Genomic DNA, 14,731 nt, shown 5'->3' with positions numbered 1-14,731 from the left:
AAGTAGTTCATAGTTGGATTGAAGAGAAAATGACAGAAAATTTCGTCATCATGTGACATCACGATGATATAACGCCGTTAAAAAACAAAAAAAAAAAATCAAGTAATAAGCTCAAACAATGTAAAGGAAAAGTAATTACCAAAAGATGGTAATTGCACAGTAATGACTATTTTTCCAACTTTATAATTTGATTGGTTTATGTGGTATTATAATTAGTGTTTAATTAATAAAAATGTGTATCATTTAATTAGTTATGTATTTATTATAAGTTATTTGTGTTTGAAAAAATTAAACATTTTATTTTATTATTATTTTTTTTTTATAAATTCTCAAAATGTCAAACATATCCGGTAATTAAAAATCTCATTATGATTACAATTTTCTATCATATCTTCTACTTTTGATTTTTTCTTCAATATTGTTTTCTCTCTTTTATACGTACTTATTCTGTCACTTTTTCTTTCATTCCATTTTATCATTACTAATATTTTTATTATATACATTATGTTTAGTTTATATTTTATTGAAAACTTATTTTTATATTATTCAATTCAATAACTTTTACTATTATAAAAATGTTAATATATTAAATACTATGTTATTAACTTAATATAATTTTCATTTGCCACTTGATTATTAATTAACCAAAATTCATAAAAGTATTCACATAAATATATATATATATATATATACATCAAATATTAAGTGATATGTAATATCTTAATAAAATTTTATTTACAATCTCAATATATAAAAATAATTTTTTTTTTTTTTTACTGGAGGTTCATATAAATTATTATGCTGGGTTACAACAATTTTAAAATTATGCATTTTTATTTTTATTTTTATTTTTATTGTAATTAATATGGTATCTAACTTAGTAATTATTCTTGTAATATAATTTATTTATATTTATATTGGTAATTTAATTATTGACCAACTAAAAATTATTAATAAAAATTCATATCATAAAATGACAAACTAGTATATTGAATGTCACATGGAACCAAAAAAATAGCATATCGGTATATAATATCATAATATTTTTTTGGCCACCATAATATAAGAAAATAAATAAATGTACCGAAAGTTAGTGTCAATAATTACATTGTTTATAACAATTTTAAAATTATGCATTTTTATTTTGTTTATCATAATTAATATGCTATTCATTACAATAACTATTCTTATTGGATAACTCTTTTTGTTTTTTTTATTTGTAGCTAATTTTTAAACATCATTGGTTTAATATTATATTACCAAAAATTTATATCAGTAATAATATTAAATTTATAATTTATAATTGATACACACGTGTATACATATATAATACCTTACATTTCATGTTGTTATTATCGTTAAAAATCTATGAAGTAAGCAACAACGGATTCCAATATACGTTAGAAATCTAAATTAGAATATTATTAATTAAAGTAATTTATTACAACAATTATTAAACATGTAATAATTAAAAATGACATTATTAATAATATATTAATTAAATTGGCATATAAAAATAATTAGATTCATTATATAACATTGGTTTCATATTAGTATTGAATCTTATTATTAGTTAAATACATTATTAACTTTAAATATACATATCTTTGGTTAAAAAAGCTAATGTATATATTTAAGATTTCTTTAAAAACTTAGTTTAATTGGAGTTTCTAATACAAAAGTATCACTTAACCAACATAAATAATAAAAAAATAAGAATTATTAATAAATTATGTTTTAATATATATATATATTAATTTTTATTAGAATAATTCTAATAGAATTTTAATTTTTTATTTTGAATTAACTGGTATAAAATTTAATGAAGCTATTTGTATATTAATATTTTTTTTATTTTAAATAATTAGATTATGACCAATGACTATTACTTTAATAATGTCTATGTATATATACGATATATAATTAATTACTCGGTCCCCTTGAAGAAAAAATTGGAGTTATCAAATAAAACATTCGAAAACAAAACTCACTAATGATAATATAATGTGAAAATTACCCATTATATAATTTCTTAATTTAAAAAGAGTACACAGGAAGAAAGAAACGGCACCGTTTTGTTTTAGACGGTAGTATTTTAGTTTAGCTTATAATATACTCCAATAGTGAAAAGGAAAAAAAAAAAAAAAAATTTATACAAAATACCACATATGTTATAATTGTACCGTAAATTTTTAACTATAACTTTTTAGCTACTATAAAATATGTTCAAATGGGTACGAAATAATGTAATGAAGTTGCACGTAAGAGTTGTTCGATCGTTTTCTAATTTTCATGTATGGGAGAGTTTTTTTCAGAGACATCAATGTATTATCTTTATAATTTATTAATGACTTTAGCTATTTAAAAAAAAAATACTATATATACTATAATATAAAATAAAATAAAATTTAGTTTATTTTTACTAAAATTTGTGTAATTAATGAAATACCACTCGGTTCTTTTATTGATTGCGTAAATAAAATATATATAAAAATTCAGTAGATTATTGATTTGTCATTTTAATTCTGATTTTGGGTCCAACTGTTATTATTTCAATATTAAGATTTTTGGATTAAGCCTCAATTAGGACTAATTATTTATAACACAGATGCATGCATGTAGTAGTATCAGGAGATGCCATCATGAATCTAATTACTGTAATTATATTTACGTAAATATATATGCATAATTAAGTATTATTTAATTAATAGAATTATAACAGTAACAAAAATAGTTTAAAGCTTAATTAGAATTTTAATAAATCTAAATAATAAGACAATGAAATAGAATTTCATTATATTAATTATTGTAGCAGCTCTATATATAATGAAAAATTCCACATGTTTGAATAAATATTTTAACTTAATTACACAATAATGGAAACTATATATATATATAGCATAAAAAGTTTATGAAGCTTTGATGTATTATAGAAATGTGACTTATAAATATGTCTCTACAGCCTATTCTGTAACGCCCCTAGTTTGACTCGAGCATTACGTTGATCCCACCCTGATATACATAGAAGATCATATCCCATTTCACAATCTAAGTCAATCAGTTCAATATGAATCTATACGAAATTAGTGTTCTAATTCTTTTATTTAATATCAAACTTCTTCGATCATACAATTATCTATATTACAGGTCACATATACTAAATTGTACCCCCTAGACATTCTACTTTCAGTCAATTACGTAATAGTTCAAATCCAACATCCACACTCCCAAAACTGTAATACTCGGGATAGGGCCTGAGATTAATTTTAAAGTTTAAAAAAATATATGAAAATATAATTTTTAAATTTTTAAATTTTGTTTAATATAAAATTAGAAAAAAAATAGGTTGATGATGAAATTAAAAATAATTTTAGAAAAAAAATGTAAAAATTGGGATTCAGAAGATATTGTTGAAAGAAAAATCAGAAACTAGGGATCAAAACGCAACTAAAAAAAATTGCGCCATGTAGGACTGCTCAATCAGCAGCCCGACGAACCAAAGCGCGCCACGTGGCAAGGCACGCTGACTCGGTGACACGCGGGAGGCCACGCTGATAATCCGCGTGCCGGCGATTGAACGGCCTGGATGCGTTCCTGCGCGCATGGACGGTCCGGATCCGTTCCATCATCAAGCGCGAACAGATGATCACGATTAAATGCAATGAACGGTTTAGATTTGTTTCCTGTTTAAACGCGATCGTACGGTCGAGATCAAGTTGCGATGAATGATTCAGATTCATTTTCTTCTTTAAACGTGATGGACAGTCGAGATCGAGATCAAACACGATGAACGGTCCAGATTTAAGGAATACAGGTATAAATATCTCGCATCACACCGAACCCAAACTCTAGCCGCCAGTCTCCTGCCAAAGAAGAAGAATCAGTCACCGGAGAAGAAAGCCGACGGCCACCCGCCGTCGTGCTGGAGCCACGTCCGACCGCTAAAAAAAGTTGACCGAAAAAAAATACTCAGCTGTTAGGTGAACTGGCGGAGCCGCTGCACCGAAAAATTTTACTGCCGATAAGTTTTTATTTTTCGACTTTTTTGGGTTAATCGAGACCCCCTACTGTGTTTTCTCACAAGTATGCATATAAAATTAGCCGAAAACGGCCAGTTCAAGGTAAACTGCTACCGCGGGCAGTGGTGCCGTCGTCAAAGCACGGCGGTGCCACTGTGCCGAAATTTTAAAATTGGCTGAAAAAAATTTTTAACATCGATTTTTGATTTTTTAGGGTATTTTTAGGTACATGAAACGTGTTTTAATCTCCGCATAAAAATTTAGGAAACTCAGGAACCACTAGTAGGCGCAGTAAAAAATTCAGTGTTTCAAACACCAATTTGGGTAAGAATCTCTCACCTTATTCTCTATTATAGAATTGAAGTTTAATTATTAATAATAAGGTATTCTGCGTAATTTAAAAACTTCGAGAATTAATTACATATTACTAATGGAGGCAGAACCGATTATTTATTATTGTTTATTCTATTTAACCGATTGTTTGATTTTACAGCTTTAAATACATGATAATATACTGGAATTAGTGAAATGATTCAGTTGTGGTTTTCTTGATACATGTATTGTTTATCTTGCGTTGATTTATGGTTAAATTGTGAAACTAAAAATTAAATGTAAACATAAAATTGATTGGTTAAGTGAATGAATGAATAATAGCCTTACTAGATATCCTGAGAGATGGTGGACGGACCAAGTACATAGAAAACCCTACCATGAACGTCGTCTCATACCGAACAGAGTATCGAGAATTGGTATTTTTGGCGCTCATACTAGACGAAATATGGGGACGACCTGTTTCACCCTTATACTAGACGGGGTATTGAGGAATGGTATTTTTGGTGCTCATACCGGACGGGGTATGGGGACAGCCAATTAGTTGACAAGGTTGGATGTTAGTTCACGCATAGTGGGACATCCCTATGGACCCCCATGGATACCAGTAGACAAATAAAAAGAAAAAATTATTATTCTTACTTACTTGAATATGAAATTATGATATTATTGAGCTATTGTCTCTATAGGTCGGTTTTGAAAATCTTGTAATGGTAATTATGCAATAAATGATTTTACTTATAATAAATAAATTTACTTAAATTAAGAGCTTCATTAGTTGTTTTTATGATTTTTACTAACATTCAGTTTATGTATCGGTGAGTAGTGTGATATTCTTACTGGACTAGTGTAGCTCACTCATTCATTAACTATTCGATATCAAAGGACCAAGATCCAGATCTCGATCAATAAAGGGGTTGTGAATAGTTCACAACTCGGATTCCTTCAAAAGCTAGTGAAGGTTGTTCTAGGATGCTCAATTGTTTACTTTTTATTTATTTCTTTGATTTTCGTTTGTTCTTTTAGAAAAGACATTCCCGTAACCCTATTAGCTATTTTAAACTATTGTGTAAAGTATGTAAACCCTAATTCTATTATTCCGCTTTTGCATTTCATTTATAATTTTATTTTCTTCTAAGTTCTAGACCTCTACAAAAGCAGTCTCCTCTAAGTGTTAAGCTTGAAGGAAGGAAGTTCTGGCTCGATTTTTTGTAACCGTAATCCTTGTTTTGCTCTCCTATTCCTTCGGAAAGCTGTCTCCTCCTTCAATTCCCTACACTCTCCCTACGACACCGTAGAAATTCAAATGCCAGATGCCATTTCAATGTTTGCAATGTTTGAGTTTACATTACCTCTTGCCTCCATCGTCCTCAACTCAGCAACAGTTCTTTTCCAATTCGCCTGAATTCTTTCCTCCTCTTCGACCCATTCATTCTCCCTTCTTCCTCGACTGGTGTCCCTCTTTCCCTCTTCTTCTTTTCTTTTTTCTTTCTTTTTCTTTTTTTTTTTATCTCTTTAGCTTATTTATATTTACCTTGTGACTCATCCCAGCGGTCCCTTTCTTTTCTCTTAATCTACACTGTTCCTTTTTTCACTCTTCCCTTTTATTTTATTTTATTTATTTATTTATTCGTTTATATATATATTTTCTTCTCAGTTATTACATTATCCCCCATTTTTAAAGAAAAATTAGTCCCTCAAATTTCGGTATATTACCTCGAAGAGCTGTTGGTAGTTGTTCCTTTTCTCGTCCTCCCATTCTCAGGTTGCTTCCTCACTTGTGTAATGTCACCACTTTATTTACCATAGGTATTATTCTACTTCTCAGTTTCCTTTCTGTCATTTAAGGACACGAATAAGTTCTTCTTTATAGGTCAAATCTTTCTCTAGCAGCGATGACTCATACTGTAGAGTGTGTTTCGGATCAGGTTGATATTTTCGTAACATAGATATATAAAATACATTGTGAACCCCGTCATACTATGGAGGGAGTGTTATCCTATACATAACAATACCCACCTTCTCAAGAATCTCAAAAGGCCCTATGAAATAGGGACTTAGCTTTCAATTCTTCCCAAATCTCAACAAATCCTTCATTGGAGACACTCTTAGGAATAGATGATCCCCTACCTCAAAATTTAAATCGCTCCTACGATTGTCTGCATACCCCTTATGTCTATTTTTCTGCTGCCTGTAAAGTTTTTCGTATTATTAACAGCTTTGTTGTAGCTTCTTCCACTAACTCTAGACTTATCCATTGTCTTTCCCCAACTTCATCCCAACAAACCAGCGACCTACAGGGCCTACCATAAAGAGCCTTGTAACGGTTCATACTAATGCTAGCATGGTAACCACTATTATAAGTAAATTCCATCAAGGGTAGCATATCTTCCCAATCACCCCTGATATCAAGAATACATGCATATAACATGTGCTCCAATAGTTGTATAGTTCTCTTTGTCTGTTCATCTGTTTGTAAGTAAAAGGTTGTACTAAAACTTAACTTTGTGCCTAACCCCTGTTGTAAACATTCTTTATCGTCACTTGATTCAAATCCCTGTAGTCAATACACATTCTCATAGTTCTGTCCTTCTTGACAAATAACACTAGGGCCACCCATGGTGATACACTCAGCCTGATGAATTTTTTATCCAATAACTCCTATAGCTGTTTGTTCAGCTCTAGTAATTCTGACCTCACCATCCAGTATGAAGCCTTGGAAATGGGTTGTGTGCCGAGCTACAAATCTATAGTGAATTAGACCTCGGTCTAGTGGTAAGACCAGAAGATCGTCCGGAAATACATCAAAAAAATCTCTCACCATTGGTATCTCTTGGAGCATAGGCCTCTTACTCCCATTCCCTATCAAAGGCACACGTAAGGCATTTACTTTATACATTTATTAATTCATGACTCTTCAGTACAGTATCTTGAACCCATTTTTACTTATTTATTTATTAATTTTTTTGCCATGCGTACCAATAAAAAAAACATACCAATCAAAAAAAGAGAAAAAGGAACCCAATCACTAAATATATTACTCACCCCTGTCAACAAAGGCATGCATACAAAAAATCATTTATTTGTTTATTTATTTATTTATTTATAATTTTTTTATATGTATTGTAAAAAACTCCTCATAAGGGATCTTAAACACCACTTTTTTACAAAAACAATCTACATGGGCATGATGTGCGGCAAACCAATCCATACCTATTATTACATCGAATTCTTCTATCTCTAATAAAATTAAATCTACTTTTAATTTTCTTCCTGCTATTTCTACTCCACATGACTCAAACATAACATTGGTACACAATACGCCACTAATTAGCTTGGATACCACAAACATGCGATCTAGGACTATTGGTTTTACTTTTATCTTGGATGCAAACATAGATGAAATGAATGAATACTTGGCCCCGGGGTCAATTAAGACTCTAGTGGAAAAACTCGAATTATAAAGTGTACCTTGTATTATTTCTGGAGTCGCAGCTACCTCTTGAGCCATCATGGCGAACACCCGTCGTTGAACCACTGGCTTGTTGAGCTCCCTAGGCCGAGGGCAATCACGTATAAAGTGCTGAGAACTACCACACCAGTAATAACACTGACTGCCACCCATACATGGATGATCTCCATGGTTCTTACCACGTTGCTCATAATTTGTATTTTTTGCAAGTATCTGATGGCTTGGAGTTAGATCTTGTACAGTTCTCTATCTTTTTTCTATTGTTTAGGCACTGGTGGCGGTCATCTATAGTCAGATAATTTTCTGCTATACTCAGCATCTTCTCTATGCAGTGTCTCTATCAATATGGATTTTATAATACCATTTGATACGTGGGCAACGCAAATACAACTACTTAGTGGTACAGTTCGGGTCTCAACCCTTTCTCAAATCTCCTTATTTTCTTCGATTCATTCATCATAACCTCGGGAGCAAACCAGCCCACTTTATATACTTTTCTACATATTCGGCTACTGACAATCTCCCTTGTCTAAGTTCCATAAATTCTGCCTCTTTTTCCTTGTTTGAGAAAATCTGAAAAAATTATGCACTGAAGGCTTCAAGAAATACCTCCAAAGTGATAGGAGGGATTAAGGCTCCCTTCTTCAAATTCCACCATTGCTTTGCTAGTCATCTTAGCATAAATATGGCCAGCAGTACCCTCTGTTCCGTTGTCACTTCTATTGCATCAAATAGTTTTTCTGTTTCCTTTATCCAATCCTCCGCTACCAATGCATCAGAGCCCCCATTGAATATTGGGGGGTTGTTTTTGATATTTCTTGATGTTACTTGTATCTACTCCACAATGATTTACCCCTTGTTTCAGAAAGAGAGATGATTCTGCGCGTAGTTCTCTCTCAGAGACCATCATTGCTAAGCTTTTAACCACCCTGCACATCCGGTTAAAGTCCTCCTGATAGGCCATTAATTGCCTCACCCGTGATGCCGGTGGAGCACCCTGGGGTCTTTGTTGTGGGGTGGGGGGGGGGGGGGGGGGGGGCTTACTTGGTACGGGGACGACCCCTGAAAAGCCGAAAGGGGCACTTGGTGGAATGATGGTACTCGTTGCAATGTCATCGGTGGATCTTGTGAAATCGGGATGGGCTCCCGACAGGGACAGCCTCGGCCCATCTTCATCATTTCCCTTAGCCTACTTGCAAGATAACAACCAGTGTTAGTGTTAACGACCCTAGTTTAACTCGGGCATTACGGAGATCCCATCATGATATACATGGAAGATCATATCCCATTTCACAATTCAAATCAATCAGTTCAATGTGAATCTATATGAAAATAGTGTTACTAATTCATTCATTTAATATCAAACTTCCTCAATCATACAATTATCCATATCACAGGTCACGTATACCAAATTTTCCTCTCTAGATACTCTACTTTCAGTCAATTACACAATAGTTCAAATTCAACATCCACACTCCTAAAGCAGTCTCCTCTAAGTGCTAAGCTCGGAGGAAAGAAGTTCCGGCCTGATTTATGTTCTACATCATTTGTAAATAAGAGATAATGAGCACACATAAGCCTAGTAAAGTAAATTCAAACATAGAACAAAGCATATAATCTAGTTAAATGCCTACATTATTAGCCCAATCCTTTACCCCTACTTCTGAAAATCTCCATATTTTCTAACATTTATATTCACATGATAAATAAATTTACTTAAATTAAAAGCTCAATTGGTTGTTTTTATGACTTTTACCAACTTTTAATTTCTGTATCGGTGAGTAGTGTGATATTCTTACTGAGCTAGTGTAGCTCACCATTTCACTAACTATTTCAGATCAAGAGGATCAAGACCTAGATCTCGATGAATAAGAGGATTGTGAATAGTTCACTATCCAAACTCTCTTCAAAAGCTAGCGAATGTAGTCCTAGAATGCTCAACATACTGTTTTTTATTTATTTCTTTGGTTTTCTTTATTCTTTTAGAAGGGTCATTCTCGTAACCCTATTGGGCATTCTAAATTATTGTTTAAAGAATGTAAACTCTAAACTCTATTATTTCACTTTTACATTTAATTCATGACTTTATTTTCTTTTAAGTTTCGGGCTCTTACACTCTATATCTCCCTTCTCTCACCTCTATCTCTCTCACCCCATTGCACTTTTCTCTCTATCATCCTTAATCACCCCGTAACCCCCCACTCTTTCATTCAAAATCCGCTCCCTGCATTCTGTTCCGACTCTCTCTCCCTAATGTCTCTCTCCTCACGCCAATACCCTCTCTAGACCCTCTCTGTGTCTCAGTTCCCCTTCTGTAACCCAATTTCGATATATTTTCCCTATATCTCCCTTTTCCTTATGATCGGTTAGAGCACACACACATTCTCTCTTTCTGCCAAATACTCGTATCTCTTATCTTCTTCCCCCATGGTAATCATCTAAATTTTACTCTCCTATACGTATTTTGCATAATGGCTCTTCCTCTTTCTCGACTCACCCTTCTCGTACCTATTTACTTCTCCTCCCATGGATTCCCCCACTCTTATTCACTCACAATCCTAATCGAACCTTCCAATAACCGTAATCCTTCCTTTGCTCTCCTATTCCTTCGGGAAGCTGTCTCCTCCTCCAATTCCCTACATTGTCCCTACTACACCATAGAAATTCAAATGCCAAATTCCATTTTGATGTTTATAATGTTTGAATTTACATTACCTCTTGCCTCTATCATCCTCAGTTCAATAATAATTCTCTTCCAATTCGCCTGAATTCACTTCTCCTCTTCGGCACACTCCTTCTCCCTTCTTCATCGACCGATGTCCATCTTTCCCTCTTCTTTTTTTCTTTTTCTTTTCCTTTTTTTTTCTATCTCTTCAACCTATTTATACTTACCTTGTGCCTTATCCCAGTCGTCCCTTTCTGTTTCCCTAATCTACATCATCCCTTTTTTCACTCTTCTCTCTCTCTTTTATTTTATTTATTTATTTATTCACTTATTTATATATATATTTTCTTCTCAGTTGTTACATATTCACACACTTAGTACTATATACTTTATATTTCCCCATATAGAGAAGAACTTTTTCTAGCTCTTTCAAGGAACGATTCACCACTTTCTTTTAAATATATATTTTTAGATAGGTGCAAGATATCAATGTCAAGATATCTAAATTCAAGTGGCAAAGAAGCTTTAGATGGAATTAGCAATAGATTTATTTAGAAATGACTGATTACTATAATAATAAAGAAATAAGTTAACATGAAAATCTCATTTTGGTTTTTACTTAAATGATACAAGGTGTAACGTCTGGGCTTGGATTTAAACCCGGGATAATCAAATTATAATAATAAATAATTTAAAGAAATTTAAAAAATTTAATTTTTAATTTTTTAATTGAAATTTGGAAGAAAATTATGTTTTAGGTATATTTGAAAATAATTTTCAAAAGTCATGACCAAACTGAAAATAAAAAAGGATCTATTTAAAAAGAAAATTAAAAAATCGGGGTAAAAGTGCAAATAAAAAAAAAAGACAACGTATGACCGCCACGTCAGCAGTGCAACCAATCATCGTGTGCCGCATGGCAGACACATGGACACACATCCACGCAGGAAGCCACGCAGGCAATCCGCATGCCAACAGATCTGATGGCCCATATATACTCCCGCATGCACGGACGGTCCAAAAATCATTTTCTCTTTAGACGTGGTTGAAGGACCCTGATTGCATCTGATCGTGCAGTCCAAATTTGTTCCTTAGATAGGATCGATCCAACAGCTGGGAATGAACCATGTCTCCTTGAATGGACAATCTAAATTTAATGAAGACGAGTATTTAAACTCCTCTTCCCAGAAACCCTACCCCTAGCTGCACCTAACCTCGTCGGAGAAGAAGAAGAAGGGCGGTCGGAAGGAATGTTGACCACCGTTGCTGTCGCACCATCGGCGCCGCCGACACCAAGGATGTGAGTTTTTTCCCCCTTTCACTTTAAAATTTGATTCTAAGCCTCTCCACACCCATATTGGTGCCGAAAAACCAAAAGTGAAGCCGAAAACTGAGAGGAGAGCTTGGTCGAACCGTTGCACTCGTAGCCCAAAACCTCTCCGGTGAGCCCGATTATCCTTCATGTTCCCTTCCATTTTTCGATCATTGAATTTCTAACCCTTTTTTGGTACAGGATGACCAAAAGAAACCCCCAGCTGCGAGAGAGGAACGACGAAGCCGTCGCATCGAAAAACCACCCCGCTGGTAACCTTCAGTTTTTTTCATTTTTCTGACCAACAGATGCCACATAATCTCAAATTTTATAGTTTTTCACACAGAACCGGCCTAAACTGGCCAAACTGGGAGAAGACATTGTCGTAGCGGGCAGAGCCAGTGCCGTGCCAGAACCCTAAACTAGTTGAAAAATTCTAAAACCCTTATTTTCTGCATTTTTTGGGTATTTCAGGATATGTGACACGTGTTTTCAATTTTTACAGAAAAAACTCAAGAAATCTGGGAACCACTAAGAATTTCAGTGAAAAAAGTGGTGTTTCGAATACCGACCCGAGGTAAAAATCTCTCACCTTTCTCCAATTACGGTTAATTAAAGTTTAAATAATAATAAATGGTGAAATTTGTGAATATTGACAATCTTTTATTAACAAAATACAGGTCATCGATGGAGCCGGTAGTTGGTCAGTGTATAGTTTATTTGTGTTACCTATTTTTATCTATGTTGTCTAAATTGCTTACTGTTATATTGTATGCTTTAATTTATTAATTTTAATTGTCTTCTCGTTCATTAGCTTAACTGTTTTATCCTTATATGTTGATTAGTTTGAAATAAATGTTCTGACAACTTTTTTTTAATGATTAAAGTACCAAATTATATTGTCGTTATAATGTTATGAAATTATGAAATAAAATTTTTGTATATAATTGATGATTAGTTGATAATGAAGATATGTATATGGAAGGCTTACTGAGTGTCATGAAAAATGGTGTACGGACCTGGTACATAGGGCAAACCCTACCGTGAACATTATCTCAGTCGAACGGAGCTGAGAAGTCCTATACCAAAAGGGATTGGGAAGCATTTGTTCACTCTCATACCAAACAATGTATTGAGATGGTGGTACATTTGGCATCTATTACCGGAGGGGGTATGGGGACGACTGGTTATTTAATAGATTTGATATTAAGTCAATGTATAGGAGGAACCCCTATGGACCCCCAGAAATATCAGTAAGTAAGTAAAAAAAGTAAAGTTTGATTATTGTTGTTTCTTAGAATGTCTAATGAATTACTACCTTAATTATTTCCTTCACGAGTCTTATTTAAGGACCTAAAAGGTGAGTATGAACTACGTTTTTAAAATTAAATGAATTTACCAAAAAATGAGAAAATGACTCTATTGATTATTTTATGATTTTTACAAATATTTGATTTTTCGTATAAGTTGTTAAGTGTTGGTAGTTTGACTGTACTAGTGTAGTTCATTCCTTTTATTTAACCATTTCAAATCAAGACGACTAAGATCTTGATCCTGAACAGTAAAAAAGTTAGCGACTAAAGGTTACCTCCCATTTTTTATCAGAGTTACATTGTGGAGGTCAGCCCTCTAGTTTTTTAGTTGCATTTATATTTCTATTATTTTAATCTCTTTTAAGATGCATTCTCGTAGTTTTATTGGGTATTCTGATTTAACTGTGCAAAGAATGTAACTCTAAAATTCTCAAATGTTCTACTTATATTTTCTCAATTCAATATTTTCATTTCATTAAATTTTAGGTTTTTATGCAAGGAGATTAATTAAGCTTTTGTGCTTGTAGTCAAGTATACTTCTTTAAATCTATAAGAGAATATAAAAAGACATTCTAAATTCACCAAGGAGTATTATATTAATGAAATAATACAATTTAATAATAAAGTAAAATTTCTCTTTTGTTTTTTTAGTACAAACAATAATATTAAGAATTAAGACAAATAGAGATATTAAGATACCATAAGAGATTATAATATATATAATTTTTTAAATAAAAATTTATATTTTATTAATTAGGTGACGCATTTAAAAAAAATACAATTTTTACTAAAAATACACATAACCCAACTTCTTAACATAAATAATATGTAACTCATGATCCAAACTCATACTCCCATAAAATAAAAATAAAAAAGTAAAATTGTCTATCATTTAGTCAAAGAATAATTAGTATGTACATATTTTTTAAAATAAATTGAAGAGAGAGATAGAAAAAGGATAGTATATTTGAATCGAAATACTATTAGAACTTAAAAGGAGTGCATTGTTTTCAACAATTAAATTAGGATTATTACATTCAACCACACATGCTCTTAATGTGATAGACTAATTCAATGTTATTAAATTTAACCAAACACTCAAAAAGAACCAAACGTATAGAAAGCAATTAGTAGGCCCTGTCCAACCCCAATAAATTTCACCATTATTAATTAACCAAGTCAATTATTTTTTAATTGAATGACGAATATTTTTATTTTTATTTTGTTAATGGGTATATTTAAGTTAAATTGTGTAATTTATACATTTTTATTGAAAAATTATAATATTATTAATTATTTTAATATTAATACTTAAAAATATTTAAATTTTCACACTAAAATGTAATAAAAACCAATTAGCTAATAATCCTCATGGCAACAATCTAATCCATCCAAATTATCTTTCCTAAATATATACAAAAAAAGAATTTCAAAAAAGAAAAATATTTCTAAACAAAAAAAAAAAAAAAAAAAAAAAAAAAAAAAAGACTTGCACAGGCAATTGGAATTTCCTTATGATAATATTGGGCCACAAATTCCACGTGTCATCTACAGAGTGGTTCAGTAGATGCATGATAGAATTCATCATATAGACGTTGAGGTGTACCATTGAATTACCAT

The sequence above is a fragment of the Carica papaya genome, chromosome 2, assembly GCF_054855325.1.
Source record: "Carica papaya isolate Zhongbai chromosome 2, ASM5485532v1, whole genome shotgun sequence".
NCBI classification, from domain to species: domain Eukaryota; kingdom Viridiplantae; phylum Streptophyta; class Magnoliopsida; order Brassicales; family Caricaceae; genus Carica; species Carica papaya.
This window is presented reverse-complemented; position numbering follows the sequence as displayed.